Source organism: Trichosurus vulpecula, chromosome 6 (genome assembly GCF_011100635.1).
Source record: "Trichosurus vulpecula isolate mTriVul1 chromosome 6, mTriVul1.pri, whole genome shotgun sequence".
Taxonomy (NCBI): Eukaryota; Metazoa; Chordata; class Mammalia; order Diprotodontia; family Phalangeridae; genus Trichosurus; species Trichosurus vulpecula.
This window is the reverse complement of record NC_050578.1, coordinates 159,368,339-159,385,572: the sequence shown is the minus strand read 5'-3', so window position 1 is coordinate 159,385,572 and position 17,234 is coordinate 159,368,339. Positions and strand designations below refer to the sequence as shown.

At 39.9% G+C, this 17,234-nt stretch overlaps 1 long non-coding RNA gene across 1 annotated transcript; it reads left to right on the top strand.

Moving 5' to 3' along the window:
- The first annotated feature begins 2,041 nt into the window (after positions 1 to 2,041).
- LOC118853137 lies at positions 2,042 to 16,634 on the top strand. The gene is made up of 4 exons (XR_005010666.1): positions 2,042 to 2,376; positions 4,786 to 4,872; positions 14,730 to 14,785; positions 16,294 to 16,634. It is a non-coding gene; the product is annotated as an uncharacterized LOC118853137 (long non-coding RNA).
- Positions 16,635 to 17,234: the final 600 nt, after the last annotated feature.

The following is a 17,234-nucleotide window of genomic DNA, read 5'->3' as shown; positions in this document are numbered from 1 at the left end:
CACTTATTAGCTGTGTGACCTGGGCAAGTCACTTAACCCTGTTTGCCTCAGTTTCTCATCTGTAAAATGAGCTGGAGAAGGAAATGGTAAACCACTCTAGTATCTCTGCCAAGAAAACCCCCAGTGGGGGCATGAAGAGTCTAACAGGACTGAATAATAACAAAAGAGGGAAAGCCCTGATATTAATAGGGTTTGGGGAAGGCTTCCTGTATTTTGGATTATGTATTTGACAATAGGAACTGCGAGAAGATAAATACAGCATTCTTCTCCATATCTAACTTTACAAGAGAGACTTTTGGCCTTTTCTACGCACTCAAACATAGCTGTCAGTCAAATGTATTATTTGTTATTATAGTATTAATATTATACAAAGCTGACTTAGTATAAATGCCACATGGCACAAATTAATTGTTAAACTTTAAAATACAACTAAGAAATCCAGTGATGTTTAACTTACTGTACAATATAAAGGAGTTTGTCTAAGAGAACAACAAATTCTCAGAATTTCCAAGGAGGAAAATAAGCATATACATTTTCTATTGGAAAAACAGGGCTCATCTGTGCATGTACACCACATAGCCCTCTGGCCCTCTTAATCACCAGTAGCAACTTTTGTTGTTTTGTGCTAACATTTATAATAACTCTTCTAATTAAATATTAGTCTGGTTTCCAAAGTATGTTAACAGTTAACATATTTTACTTGTCCATGAAGGAAACAAAAAGGAATCCAAGACACACATTTCCTAGACCAAGGAGTTTTCTCATATTTATAGACCAAACTCCAAACTTTTCAAGATTCAAGCAGAGGAAAATAAATGAAAACGTGACAAAAGAAGGCACACCGACCAGCTTCCATAATTTCTCTGGCTCCGTTCCTTGGTGTTACACTCCAATGTTCAAAGAACTGGAAAAGGGGAGGAGATCCCACAGAACTATTTGCTGGTAAATGAAGCACACCCGAATTGTGAGGCCATTGATCCTACTGCCTTTCCAACACCAAAGGAAAGGCCAGAGAGACGGGGTGGCCGGAAAGCACTCAGCTACTGTATCAGCTGGTGGGGAGTTTGGGGACTCCCCGGCTTAGACTCAGGTTGTAACGCGCACCACTGCCAGCCTGCCAGCCTCTCAGCCAGAGGAAATCCTACAGAAGTAAGAGACGAGAAGCACGACGGACCTCAGACCCCATCTAGTTCAACCCCCTCCATTTACAAATGAGGAAAGTGAAGCCCCAAGAGGTTGGCTGATTTGCACAGGGTCACAAAAGTAGTTTTCAAGGCAGGAGTTGAACCCAGCTCCTCTAAAGAGCCAGCGCCACTTACCTGGTGAGTAAAAGTCAGTCCCATCCACCTCCCCTTACTAGGAGGGGAAAAGTAGGAGAGAGGATTTCTCCCCCAGCCATCTCCTCCAGCCTTTTTCTACCATTCCTCCAGGACCATTCCCCGGAGTGGTTTATGAAAGGTGACCTCCCACCTCGCCCATTTTCACTCCTCCCCAAGCCTCCTGGCAGTCCAGAGTCCCCGCACCTTGCCAGGCCCGCCCCCTGGGCGGCGGCACTCTTACCTGGCTGGTGGTGCACGCCGAACTGCCGCACCACGGGCTGTGAGGGCCGACAGTGGATGGAGGGAGTCCACCCTAAACTCTCGGGGTTAAGGTGGATGAAGGGAGGAAGGGCGGGAGGGAAGGAGATGGCCTGGCCTCGCCCCGCCCCGGGAGCCGCCCTCCACTTGCTCCAGCTGGGGCCGCCGGCCCAAGCCGGGCGACCTCGGTTCCCGCCGCGGCTTGCCCGCCCCAAGCCTCGCGGCAGCCGGGGAGAAAAAAGGGGTGGATCTGCAGAGGTTACCCAGCGAGGACCACAACAGGTTCTGCCACCTCCCGCGTCTCAGCCAAGCTGCAGCCGGGGGCACAATGGACAGCCTGGCATCCCCGGCGCTCCCAGGCTCGGCAACTAGGGACTGCTCCGGCTTTGCGCAATTGCTGCGCGGGCAAAGCCAGATCACTGGGTTTCCTTAAGCTCACGTTTCCTATCACATGCGGGCTTCGAAAGGTCCCTGAATCCTCGAGCCCTGTCAGAGCCTTGAGCAGTGCCACCTGCGGGTGACTCGCCACTATCGCTGGCCAGGACTTCTGGATATTGGCAAGAATCAGTCAGTGAGTCGACAATCATTAAGCGCTGACTCTGTGCCAGGCAATGTGCTGGCCGCAGGGAATAACAAGAAAGGCAAAAAACAGTGTTCACGCTCTGTGGTGGTAAAGTTGGAAGGGAACTGAGAGATCATCCAGGCTGACCCTTTTGGTTTCCAGAGGAGGAAAGTAAGACTCTGAAAACTTCTAGTGATTTGCTCAGCAGAATTGGCACTAGAACCTTCACTTCCTCTGGTAAGTAAGGGAAAGAGGTGGTGGGTTTTTTTTGTTGTTGTTGTTAGGGAACTAAGAAATACGTAACATAGGAAAGAAGCAGAACTTTGCTAGGGCAACCAAAAGTTTCTCGTTTGGTTTGTGGGATCCCCAGTGGGGTTTAAGTAGCAGGGGTCTCTTACTCCTAAGACAGTCTGCATAGTGGCCTGGCATCCTGCTCCTGGCCTGATTTATAATCCTGAATGAAAATCTAATAGGTTTTGGCAAATTCGTAAAAGAGAAATTTGTCCACGGCCTAGCTGCTACCTATCTAATCAATAGCCCCTCCCTACCCTTAATTTGCCCGGCCTGGGCCAGCCGCCCTAGCAGGAGCAAGTGGAGGGCAACTGTCTATGGAAAGTGAATATTTTCAGGTTTCAAATATACCATTTCTATATTACATAGATTTTTGGTACCCTCATCAAATGGTATGCCAGAGCTTTGATAGAACTTACTCAGGCTTCTTCTATGTTCAGTATTCCACTAGAGACTAGCTCTCAAAAGATGCCATAAAAATCCCCAATCCCATCCCAGCAGCCCACACACCCTAGCTAACAAGGTGTTAGTTGACTAGATTGGAAGAAGGGCTACATTCCAATTAACCTTTAATTAAGTAAGAGATTGCTTCATATTTCTGGGTGGGTCTTTGTACTTTAATCATTGAAGACAAGAGACTCAGAAATTAAGGATGGTAAAGATAGCAACTGAGGAAGATAACCCAGGGATTATGCTCAACTCCCTACTTTTTTAGACTGAAACTGTCAGAGAAAGGGTCCCCAAGGGGGGGTGGAGGGGAGATCTTCTGAGTAAATCAATATAAAAACTTTCCTTTTGACCCTCATATCTTAAGAAAAAAATTTTAAATGCTTTACTAATAAAGGCCCTAGGTTAATGTAACTGTTTTCCAGAAATACTAGTGTGGTGTGTCTATATTTCTGTTGCTATAAAGTTTCAGATAATCAACATTATATCTATCAATTGAATAGTTTAGGTGTGTAGCTAAGGTTCAGTATCCACAGAGATGTAATTCAGAGTGTTACTTTTCAAAACAGACAACACTGGCTACCTCATAAGACAGGATGTAGGCAAAAATAGATCATCAGAGAATTTCACGTGCCTCAATGAATAGAAGTAAAAACTGAATTCAGGATGTGGTTGATAACAACAAAAAGATTGAAAGTCCAATATAATTGTTTATTTCTCACTTGAAAAGATCGTTACCTTTAACAGAAAACAGAATAGACCTATTTTAAATACAGAGGTTTTGTCAATTAACCATATTTTTTAAAGTACTTTTGGGACTTAGGCAAAGGAAGTAGCCAAGAGGAAGATAAAAGGTCTTTTCTCCCCACTGTGGTGGGCAACATACCATCCCCCCAAAAAAGTCAAATAAATTATTACCATGGGTTTATCTTAATAGAATTGTGATAGCATATGTATATAGACTCAGATTCTAAGTAGTTGTAGCTTGTGAAGTGTATATATGTTTGTGTACATATGTACACATGCAACATATTTCAGATACAAGCTTATTTAGGTTTAAGGTGGGTATTAAATTCATTTAGCAATCATTTCTTCATTGCCTACTTTAGGCAAAGTTAGTGGGTATCTCTGTGTGTGTGTGTGTGTGTGTGTGTGTGTGTGTTGTACTTGTATACTTTCTATAGGCTGTCATGTGCTGATAAATGTTTAACAACCAGCTCTCCAAAAGAAATGTATACTCCACACTTTCAAATTTAATTTATATTACTAACATTTTTTCCTTCACTTTTCTAAGTCTAAACAATCAAGAAAACAATAAAGTAAGCCCTGATTTGTAAGTCTGCAAATTTCCAAGGTGTAAATGTTCACTAGAAATTTAATAACCATCTCTGACCAAACTGTTTCCAACACACCCTAGTATATAGATGTAACTATAATAGGTATAGCTATAATATAGCACCTGCCCTCAGGGATATTACAACAAGACATATATTTGACTTGCTTTATACAGTTTTCCCGGGTTGGCACAATGAACATGAAGACAATTGGAGCCATACTAGCACAATTATAATTTAAGCAAAGTTTGTCTTTGGCACCTCTCTCTTCTTTCTTTCTTTCTTTCTTTTTTTTTTTTTTGAGAATCCCTTGGCTTTATGACCCCACTGGATCATTCCAACTGAACTGGAGGGTGTTCTATGTACAGGGAAAATTGTACTTACTTGTATATATGTTGCCTCCTTTCCACTGTCCTGCCAATAGTAAAATATAAATTCCATGAGGACAGGAAACTTTCCTTTTTTTAATGTCATCAGTACCTAGTCTTTAATAAACCCCCAAAATGGTAGGCATTTGATGTTTGTTGAATTAAAAGAGTCTCAAAGCTCATCTAATTCCACCTCCTCATTCTAGAAGTGAGAAAAGGGAAGCTCCCTAAAAATTGTCTGTGAAGCTCAGTAGTTGCAAAATCAGGACTGAAGCCAAAGCTCCTGGCTCCAGGTAAGACCCTTTGTTTAGTATTTCTATTTTGTTAGTGGTCTGAGGAGTTCTATGATTTGGGTGAAGCTGCAGAAATACAAGGTAAAGGATACCAGCTGTACTCTAACAGTCCAGTATTATCAGCTGAAACTCCATGGTAATTTACATGGTTCTGGTACTAGGTGCCAAGGGTATAATGAGGTTTGAAAGGAATTTACTCACAACAACATAAGTATCAAGCTGGCCCAAGAGAGTTGTTTGTGGAAGGGAAGCAAGATTGCCCCCCCCCCAAAAAAAGGTGTTTTGTTTTTTTTTCTTAAACCTAAGGGCTTTTTGGCTTTGTTTTGTTTTTCTGGCTGAGAGTGGCTACTAGTCTCATTAACAGCGCAGAGATAACCCTAGGAATTGGCAGACTCCCAAAGAGCTACAACTCTCCTTTTGAGAAAAAAAAATCTAATCCGCAATGTCAGCAGTAAAATGAGAGCAATGTTATTGCAGCTCTTTTGTTAGTCAAGCCCTTAGCTGGACCCAGGTAGAACTGAAAGAAGTTTTTCAAGCAGTATTTCTTTTTTACCCAGTTTATATGTATATATATAAGTGGGAGTGATTAAATTCCTTTCACACTCCCTCCCCCCATGCCCTTGGCACTCAGCACCAGGACTATGGAAATTATCTTGGAGTTTGATATAGTAAAACTGGAAGATAGAGGTAGAGTTGACAAGATGGCAGAGGTAGCAACCCAGCCAAACTCTCCCAATATTCCCCTCCAAGTGTCACACTGGATTCTGCAGCAACATAGTCAACAAAATGTTGGGGTAAGACATTTTCTAGCTCAAGACAACTTAGGAGGTTGGCAAGAGAGGTCTGTGACATCAGGGTAGGTGCCTCCCCAGAGTACACATGATGACATCATTGGTGGGCCTTGGAAGTGGCTGTGGCAACAGCAGCAGTAGCTTTGGGAACTCTTAGCCCAGAATGGTCAGGGGATTGGACAACTGGTCAGAAAGAGGTTACAGGAGCCCCTGAGCTGAGGACACTGAGCACAGGACCAGGTATTCTTTGGCAACTCCATTGTCTATGTGAAGTTCTAGGTCATTGGTCCAGTGTATAGAGAAGCTCTTGTGGTCCACCACAAGGGAGGGCCCTGGTCACAGTTTCTAGGTGGAGAGGAAGACTAGTACTTGTAGCAGCAGAGGTACAGGGGACCTGGTCATGATAACAGAGCTGAGAGGAGCCCTAGCACTTGTGCCTGCTGGGGAGCACGGGCCCTAACTGAATTAGGAAAGCATTTAACCACACCTCACTCCAGATAATACCACCTTATAAGCATCAAAAACCCCTAGAACTAGGTGTGAAAAAACCTGAAGCTGGGAATAGAGCCTCCTCACCCCAAGGTGAGCAGAGCCCAACTTTAACATAAAGTTCAAAGTCAAGAACTAGACTGTAAAAATGAGCAAACAGAAAAAAAGGAACATCATAAAAAGCTGCTATGGTTGCAAGGAAGATCAAGACACAAACTCAAAAGAAAATAACCATGTAAAAACAGCTACAAGCAGAGTCTCAAAGAAAAATGCAAATTGGACACAAGACCAACAAGAATACCTGGAAGAATTAAAGCGATAAGAGTGGTAGAGGAAAAATTGAAAAAAGAAAATGATGCTAGAGAATTATGAAAAGAGAATGAATAGCTTGGTAAAGGGCACCCAAAAAATACTGAAGAACATAATACTTTAAAAAACAGAGTTGGCCAAATGGCAAAAGAGGCACAAAAATTCACTGAAGAAAATAATTCCTTAATAATTAGAATTGGGCAAGTGGAAGCTAATGACATCAAAAAAACAATAAAACAAACTAAAAAAAATTAAAAATAGAAGGAAATGTTAGCTATCTCATCAGAAAAACAACATCAAGGAGAGCTCGTTTAATAATTCTTGGAGTACCTGAAAGCCATGATCCAAAAAAGAACCTAGACATCACGTTTCAAGAAATTATAAAGGAAGAATGCCCCAGTATCTTGGATCCAGAGGGTAAAATAGAAATTGAAAAAAAATCCACCAATCCTTTCCTGAAAGAGATCCCAAAATGAAAACTCCCAGGAATATTAGAGCCAAATTCCAGAGCTCCCAGGTCAAGGAGAAAATATTGCAGGCAGCCAGAAAGAAACCATTCAAATTCACGGAGATACAGTCAGGATCACACAGGATTTGGCAGCTTCCATGTTAAAGGAGCAGAAGGCTTGGAATATGATATTCCAGAAGGCAAAGAAGCTAGAATTATAACCAAGAATAAGCTACCCAGCAAAACTGAGCATAATCTTTTAAGGAAAAAAATGGATATTTAATGAAATAGAAGACTTTCCAGCATTCCTGATGAAGAGACCAGAGCTGAATAGAAAATTTGACATTCGAACACAAGATTCAAGAGAAGACTAAAAAAGACATACAGGAAAAAGAAATCATAAAACTTACTGGGCTAAAATGCCTACATTCCCATAGGGAAAGATGATACATGTAATTCCTAAGAATTTTATCATTAGGGTAGTTGAAAGAAGTCTATGTAGATAGATGGCATGGATGTGAGTTGATTATATAGGAATGATCTCCAAAAAAAGATGTAAGAAAGAGGGGTGTACTATGAGAAGGGGAAAGAGAGAGGAAGAATGGTGGAAATTATCTCACATGAAAAAAGGCACATGAGGAAGAGTTTTTACAATGGAGAGGAAAATGAGGGGGATGGCAGGCAATGTTTGAATCTCTCATTGGAATTGATTCAAAGAATGTATACATATATGTATATACAGACACACATACATGCATACACATATTGTGTATACACACACACACACACACACACAAAGTTTGTTATAGAAATAAATCTTACCCATTAGGGAAGGAGATAAGAGAAATAAGGAGGGGGGTGATAAAATGGAGGGTGGATTAAGGGAAGCAGTGGTCAGAAACAAAACAGACTTTTGAGGAAGGACCAAATAAAAAGAGAAAGATAAATAGGAGAAAATAGAATAGTGGGAAATATACAGCAAAAATAACTGTGAGTGTGAATGAGATGAAGTCATCCATAAAATGGAAGCAGATATCAGAATGGATTAGAAACCAGAATCCAAGAATATGTTGTTAATAAGAAACACATTTGAAACAAAGACACATACAGAGTTAAAATAAAGGGCTGGAGCAGAATCTGTTATGCTTCAGCAGAGGTACTAATATAATCCTTACAGTTGAGGAAACTGAGGCAGATAGCAGTTAAGTGACTTGCCAAGGGTCACACAGCTAGTAAGTGTCTGAGGACAAATTTGAACTCAGATCTTCCTGACTCCAGGCCCCGTGCTCTATACATGCCACGTAGCTGCATCTGAATAGATGAACACTGCATTTTTAAGAATACGTTAAGCCCTGTGGCTTAAGGGAAAAAAGAGTTGGACTTAACAATAAAGGAAAATTCAGTTCATGTTCTGCCTTTGAAACTTATAACCAAACAAGAAATAAAGATAATCATGAAAGAAAAAAAATGTGCCATTTTAATGGCATAAAATTGAAAAGTCCAACAGTGGCTGGCTGGCTGTTCTCTAGGAGAACCATGACATCAGGAAGGTGATGTCATGACCAGCAAGTGAATTGGATTTAAGTGAGGCAGGGCTGTGCAAAGTCACCAGCAACACTCCCTCCTCCAGAGCCATCTGGGTCCAGTGACAAGACATAGATCAGGATGATTGGAGATGGCCCCAATGCTGTTATCTTACTTTTAGACAGGTATTGTTGGAAATGGGTGGGTGTGGGACTTGATTGAAGATATAATCCAGGTTGGAACCAACTGTCTGCTTTCACTGCCCCTTTGTGATAGGTAATCTTTTGATGTGGTCTTTTTGTTTGCTGTAAAACCCATGAAAGTTTAGGAAGCAGAGATGAAGCAAAAGGAAAAAGCAAATTCAAATTTAGGCTTACATCCCAGTCGTTCAGGAGTAACAGGCCATTTAATGCTTCCCAAGTTTTAGCCCTTACCAAGATTATCTCATCTTTTATCCTCTAAACTGGCTAGTTAGGTTGAACTGTGGGCAGAGCCAAGATGGCAGCTGGAAAGCAGGGGCTAGCACGAGCTTCCTACCGAGTCCCTCCAAAAACCTATAAAAAATGGCTCTGAACCAATTCTAGAACGGCAGAACCCACAAAAGAGCAGAGGGAAGCAGGGCTCCAGCCCAGGACAGCCTGGATGGTCTCTGGGTGAGGTCTATCCCACACGGAGCTGGGAGCTGGGAGTGGAGCAGAGCAGAGCCCAGCATGAGCAGCGCAGACCAACCAGACCAGGAGCCGGGCGGAATGTGCCCTACCACCCTGAATCAGTGAGCTGTGGCAGTTACCAGACTTCTCAACCCACAAACACCAAAGACAGCAGAGAAGGTTAGTGGGAAAAGCTGCAGGAGTAGAAGGAGTTCGTGGTTCGGCTACCAGCCCTGGGGACAGCGGAGGTGGGGCAGATACAGCTGCTGTTGCTTCCAGCCCCAGGCCCACCTGGTGGGAGGAATTAAGTGGCATATCAGAGCAGGAGTGCACAGTCTGCTGAAGATTTAAACCCAGTCTGGGTTGGGGGTTCTTGGGGAAGGAGCAGTGCTGGTGTGGCAGAGCTGGCGCATCCCCCCAGGCTTGGAATATAGTTCTCTTAACTCTACAAGCAGTCATACCCCGCTGAAAAACTCAAGGGTCAAGTTAGTTGGCTGGGAATATGGCCAGGCAGTGAAAACGCACCCAGATTCAGTCTCAGACTTTGGAAGCTTTCTTTGGTGACAAAGAAGACCAAAACATACAGCCAGAAGAAGTCAACAAAGTTGAAGAGCCTACAACAAAAGCCTCCAAGAAAAACATGAACTGGTCTCAGGCCATGGAAGAGCTCAAAAAGGATTTGGAAAAGCAAGTTAGAGAAGTAGAAGAAAAATTGGGAAGAGAAATGAGAAGGATGCAAGAAAACCATGAAAAACAAGTCAATGACTTGCTAAAGGAGACCCAAAAAAATACTGAAAAATACACTGAAGAAAACAACACCTTAAAAATAGACTAACTCAAATGGCAAAAGAGCTCCAAAAAGCCAATGAGGAGAAGAATGCCTTGAAAGGCAGAATTAGCCAAATGGAAAAGGAGGTCCAAAAGACCACTGAAGAAAATATTACCTTAAAAATTAGATTGGAGCAAGTGGAAGCTAGTGACTATATGAGAAATCAAGATATTATAAAACAGAACCAAAGGAATGAAAAAATGGAAGACAATGTGAAATATCTCATTGGAAAAACCACTGACCTGGAAAATAGATCCAGGAGAGATAATTTAAAAATTATTGGACTACCTGAAAGCCATGATCAAAAAAAGAGCCTAGATATCATCTTTCAAGAAATTATCAAGGAGAACTGCCCTGATATTCTAGAGCCACAGGGCAAAATAGAAATTGAAAGAATCTACAGATCGCCTCCTCAAATAGATCCCAAAAAGAAATCTCCTAGGAATATTGTCGCCAAATTCCAGAGCTCCCAGATCAAGGAGAAAATACTGCAAGCAGCCAGAAAGAAACAATTTGAGTATTGTGGAAGCACCATCAGAATAACCCGAGATCTGGCAGCATCTACATTAAGAGATCGAAGGGCTTGAAATACGATATTCCGGAGGTCAATGGAGCTAGGATTAAAACCTAGAATCACCTACCCAGCAAAACTGAGTATCATGCTCCAAGGCAAAATATGGATTTTCAATAAAATAGAGGACTTTCAAGCTTTCTCAATGAAAGACCAGAACTGAATAGAAAATTTGACTTTCAAACACAAGAATCAAGAGAAGCATGAAAAGGTAATCAGGAAACAGAAATTGCAAGGGACTTACTAAAGTTAAACTGTTTTGTTTACATTCCTACATGGAAAGATGAAGCGTATCATTCATGAGACCTCAGTATTAGGGTAGCTGAAGGGAATATGCATATATATATATATATATATATATATATATACACATACATATACATATATATATGTTTATATATATATATAAGTGAATGTGTATGTATGTATATATCTGTGTGTGTGTGTGTGTGTGTGTGTGTGTGTATAAAAGAGAGAGAGAGCAGACACAGGGTGAGTTGAAGATGAAGGGAAGATATCTAAAAGAAATAAAATCAAATTAAGGGATGAGAGAGGAACATACTGAGAGAGGGAGATAGGGAGAGATAGAATGGGGTGGATTATCTCGCATAAAGGTGGCAAGAGGAAGCAGTTCTGTGGGAGGAGGGGAGAGGGCAGGTGAGGGGGGAATGAGTGAACCTTGCTCTCATCAGATTTGGCCTGAGGAGGGTAAAATACCATACATACCCAATTGGGTATCTTACCCCACAGGAAAGAAGAGGGAGGAAGATAAAAAAGGGGGGGGGGGATGATGGAGGGGAGGGCAGATGGAGCTGGAGGTAATCAAAAACAAACACTTTTGAGAGGGGCCAGGGTCAAGGGAGAAAATTCAATAAAGCAGGATGGGTTGGGAAGGAGCAAAATATAGTTAGTCTTTCACAACATGAGTATTGTGGAAGGGTTATACATAATGATACACATGTGGCCTATGTTGAATTGCTTGACTTCTTAGGGAGGGTGGGTGGGAAGGGAAGAGGGGAGAGAATTTGGAACTCAAAGTTTTAAAAACAGATGTTCAAAAACAAACAAAAAAAAGTTTTTGCATGCAACTAGAAAATAAGATACACAGGCAATGGGGCATAGAAATTTATCTTGCCCTACAAGAAAGGAAGGGAAAAGGGGATGAGAGGGGAGGGGAGGGCTGACTGGGGAACAGGGCAACCAGAATATATGCCATCTTGGAGTGGGGGGGAGGGTAGAAATGGGGAGAAAATTTGTAATTCAAACTCTTGTGAAAATCAATGCTGTAAACTAAATATGTTAAATAAATAAATTTAAATTTAAAAAAATGTTGAACTGTTGTATGGAAAGCACCTGGTTACCTAAGATTCTAAAACTTATTAATTGAATGGTTTTGTCCAATTACATGCACTTTTCCACATTCTGAAAGTAATATGAGATTTTCAAATGGAGGTTGACCCGCTTGGCTTTGCGTGTATGTACTTAATGAAGAAAAATCTAAATTTAATATGTGTACTCTCGTTCTTATGTATATTAAACAGAAATGTTTACTGAAAAAAAAAATTAAAAAAAATAAACTGGCTAGTTAGGCACCACTCGGCTGAGGCTGTAGGGATTGATGACCCATGCTGAGCCTTGTTGCTGATCTCTTCCCTTTACTTGCCTGCACAGTGTGCCCTGAGTTCATTGCTCCAAGTTTGTCTACTTCTCAATAGGGGAATTAGTGTTGCATTCCACCTCCACTTCAGATTACTGAGAAACAAATACACCTTTGACTAGTCTAACACACACACACACACACACACACACACACACACACACACACGGGAGAAGTAAAGGAAATATCCATTATGTAACATAAATCAAATATGAAACAAGTAGTATATTCCCATATAGAAAAAAAGGAACGTTAAGCAAAAAAAGAATTATAGGATGATTAGAACAGAATACAGTACCATCACTACTACTATAATTGGTTGGGAGGGTAACATCCATGCTAAATGGGGACCCAAGACAGTTTCTTGGCAAGATTACTAATTAGACAGTTTCCATTTCACTTCCACACCAAGCAGGATCTTCTTGCCAGTGGCCTCCATTTCTCTCTGATGTTTTTTGTTTCTGCCAATTTTCTTTCCTGGCTCCTACAGCTCCAACCAATCTAGAAAACTCTGCTGCTTCCTATAGCACTCACAGATCTTTCAGGACCTTTTGATGTTCACTAGAGTAATGCCATCAATGACCATATGAAAAAAATGCTCCAAATCACATGAGAGAAATACAAATTAAAATAACTCTGAGGCTTCACCTTACAGTGTTCAGATTAGCAAAGACGGCAAAAGAAGGAAATGCTAATTTTTGGAGGCACTATGGGAGGACAGACACACTAATGAAATATTGAAGGAACCACAAATGATCTAACCATTCTGATAAGAAATCTAGAATTATGGGTACATGATTTAGATATAAAGGCTGATACTATAAGCAAACTAGGAGAACAAGAAATAGTTTACCTGTCAGATTTATGGACAAGGAGAGAATTTATGACCAAATAAGAGATAGAGAACATTATGAAATGCAAAATGGATGATTTTTTGATTACATTAAATTGAAAAGTTTTTGCACAAACAAAGCCAATGCAACCAAGATTAGAAGGGAAGCAGAAAGATGGGAAATAATTTTTTACAGCCAGTGTCTCTGATTAAAGACCTCATTTCTAAAATATATTGGGACCTGAGTCAAATTTATAAGGATATAAGTCGTTCCCCAGTTGACAAATGCTCAAAGGATATGAACAGGCAGTTTTCAGAGGAAGAAATTAAAGATATCTATAGTCATATGAAAAAATTCTCTAAATCACTATTGATTAGGGAAATGCAAATTAAAACAACTCTGAGGTACCATATCACACCTATCAGATTGGCTAACATGACAAAACAGGAAAATGATAAATGTTGGAGAAGATGTGGGAAAATTGGAACACTAATGCATTGTTGGTGGAGCTGTGAACTGATCCAACCATTCCGGAAAGCAATTTGGAACTATGCCCAAAGGGCTATAAAATTGTGCATACCTTTTGACCCAGCAATACCACTTCTAGGTCTGTATCCTAAAACGATCATAAAAACAGGAAAAGGACTTAATGTGTATAAAACATTTATAGCAGCTCTTTGTGGTGGCAAAAATTGGAAATTAAGGGGATATCCATCCATTGGGGAATGGCTGAACAAGTCGCGGTATATGAATGTAATGGAATACTATTGTGCTATAAGAAATGATGAGCAGGCAGACTTCAGAAAGACCTGGAAAGACTTATATGAACTGATGCTGAGTGAAATGAGCAGAAGAACCAGAAGAACATTGTACACAGTAACAACCACGTTGTGTAATGACTGACTTAGCTTTTCTCAGCAATGCAATGATCTGACAACTCCAAAAGACTCACAATGGAAAATGCTATCCACATCCAGAGAAAGAACTTTGGAGTATGGAAGCATACTATTTGCTCTCCTTTTCTTTTGTTGTTTTGCTTTGTTTCTTCTTTCTCATGGTTCCTCATTCGTTCTAATTCTTCTTTACATCATGACTAATGTGAAAATATGTTTAACATGAATGTATCAGTAGAACCTGTATCAGATTGCATGCCATCTTTGGGAGGGGGAGAAAATTTAAAACTCAAAATCTTATGAAAGTGAATGTTGCAAACTAAAAATAAATAAATTATTTTTTAAAAAAAAGACATCTGGAATTGTACCCAAAAGATGAGTACAGTGTGAACAACCTTTGACTCAGTGATACCACTATGAGGCATGTAGCTCAAAGACGCATATGCTCAAAAAATGTATACAATAGCAGATAACTGGAAAATGAATGCCCATCATTTAATGAATGCTTGAACAAATTATGGCACATGAATGTATTGGGATAGTATTGTGCCTTGAGAAGTGAGGCATTTAACTTACCAGGATTCAGAAAAAACCTGAGAAGACTTGTAGGAACTGATTAGAGAGTGAAGTGAGCAGAACCAGAAGAACAATTTACCTGATCACATTAAAGGAAAACAACTATTAAAGAATTAAAAATTCTGATCAATGTTAATGACCAATCATGACTTCAGAAAACTGATGATAAAGCATTCTTCCAATTTTGGGAGAGAAGTACTAGACAAGAGATGCAGAATGAGGTATACATTTTCAGATACAGACAATGTGTTGACTTGCTTTGTTTGACCATGCTTATTTATTCCAAGGGAAGGCTTCTATGGGACATGGAGCAGTGGAGGTGTGGGAAAAGAAGACAGAGTTGGTAAGTACTGATAGTGATTTTAAAAAAAGATGAAATGAATGAAAGCTTAAAAATTCACAGAAGAGAGCAGTTTCATATAAAATCCTCTTTTCCATTTTTAAGAAAAGATAGCCATGTGACCATGTCACATGACTTCTGCCACTTAACCTCTTCAAGCCTCAGTTTCTCATATATGAATTAGGGATAGTAATAATACTTTTACCACATACCTCAGAATTGTTGTGAGGAAGAACTTTATAAAATCTTTGAAAGTGCTATAAAATATGAGTTATTATTATATTTGATATGAACACTTAGTGAGCACCTACAGGGCACTGCAGGACACAAAGATATAACACATATAATTCATAGCCTCTCCCTTCTTCACTGAGAAGGAAAGACCTGCCTTAGCTAGCATTTATATAGCATCGCACTGTAAGGTTTGCATAGCACTTTACAGGTGTTATCTCATTTCATCCTTATAACAACCACAGGAGGTAGGTGCTATTATTATTTTTATAGATTGAAGATTTTTTTGTAGATGAAGAAACTGAGTCTAAATGACTTGCCAGGATCATAGAGCTAGTAAGCCTGGGAGGCAGTATTTGAATTTAGGTCTTACTGATTCTAAATCTGGTGCTCTGGTTACAAGATGGAGAGGGGATTCCATGAAGGAGGAACATCTTGAACAACAGTTCCCGGTGTGTTAAGGAGACCACAAGGGTAGACCAGTCTGACTGAAACAGAAAGTTTATTCAGAGGACTAGTGAGAGATGAAGTTGATAGGAGACAGATTATAGATCAATTCGATTTGACTAATATTTATTGAGTTGTTTTTTTGTATGTCCAGGCTTGTGTTGAGTACTATAGCAGTGCCTAGCATAAAGGGCTATAATGCATGCTCCCTTCCCTCAGATTCTACTTCTTTGAGGCCTTGGTCTTTTCTAAGTGAAAATAGATGCTCTAATAGGTTTGTCAAGTAAATCACACCATGCTAATATGTTAGGTATCTATCTCTACATTGTGTACCGAAATTATGCCTAACCTTTGGGCAGAGTTTTTATGGTCAAGAAGCTATTCAATATGCCATTCCCCTTCATTACCACCCCCTTACATGAAAGGTGGATATAGGATCCCAGGAAATCTTTAATGGACCATGATCTCCATAGGAGTCTGACTTCTTTGTTATATGATTATTTTTGAGCTGTATAGAATTCTAGGATAGTCTAGTTAAAATATGCTTGAAAATAACCTTAAAGAATATTGCTAATGGGAATTCTAGGCATTGTGGCAGGCTAATGAGGGAGTTTCATTTGATCTGATAGGCCTTTCACTTAGGCAGCTACCATCCTTATGTCCAACCTTCAAGTCACACTCAATGTTGAAATACTTATCAATGTTGCACTGAGAATATGTTATTCGTTACCAAAACAAAGATGACTTCATTATAGTGATATGAATTATGCATGTCTATGAGTTTCTATCTATGTCATGTAGAAACTAGGTAAGTCTTTTTTTTTTCTTTCAAGGAAGAAGATGGATTAAAAATTGTGAGGCGGGGGGTGAGGAGGTGGTTGGGAATGGCAAAAGCAATGATTTCAGAGAAACCTCAGAAGACTTGTATGAACTGATGCAGACTGAAGTAAGCAAAAATAGGAGAACCATAACAACATTGTAAAGGCAAACAACTTTGAAAGAGTCAAGAACTCTCATCAGTTCAGTGACCAACCACTATTCCAGAGGACCCATGATGAAATATGATATGCATCTTCTGACATAGAGGTGATAGTCTTAGGATGCTGGTTGAGGCATTTATATTTTTGGATATGGCGAATGTGGGAATTAGTTTTACTTCATTATGCATATTTGTTACCTGTGTGTTTTCTTTTTCCTTTTTTTTCCCTATTGGGGATATAAAAGGGAAATAAAATAGATTTTTGTTCATTGAAAAAAAATGAAATTAAATTTTTTTTAAAAGTATATATGTATGGTATTTTGATAAAACTTCATTTCCAAAATATATAGGAAACTGATTCCAATTTATAAGAACCAAAGTAATTCCTCAATTGGTAAATGGTCATTGGATATATACAGGAAGTTTTCAAAAGATGAAATCTGTGAAACTATGTCTTTAAAAATAATCACTCCACATACTCTTTGAGCCAGTGATGCCATTTATGGTAGGAACAGTATTTGAACCCTTCCCCCTATACAGGTTAGATTAGTTTTTTTTTGTTTTTTTAAAAGATATTGAGATATTTGTTGAGACTAGGTTGGCTCAGAAAACTAAGAACTTGTTGAAATCTCTCCTCATTGCCTGAGTACAAAGCCGCCATGAGAAGCTAGAGAAACTTGGACATGATTGGCTGGAAGATTGTGACAAGAGTTTCAATTAGCTGAATCAGCTCAAGGCATCTTAATGTCTATCTTTTTTAAAAATCTTTCTTTTCTTATGGCTAAGTAAACCTCC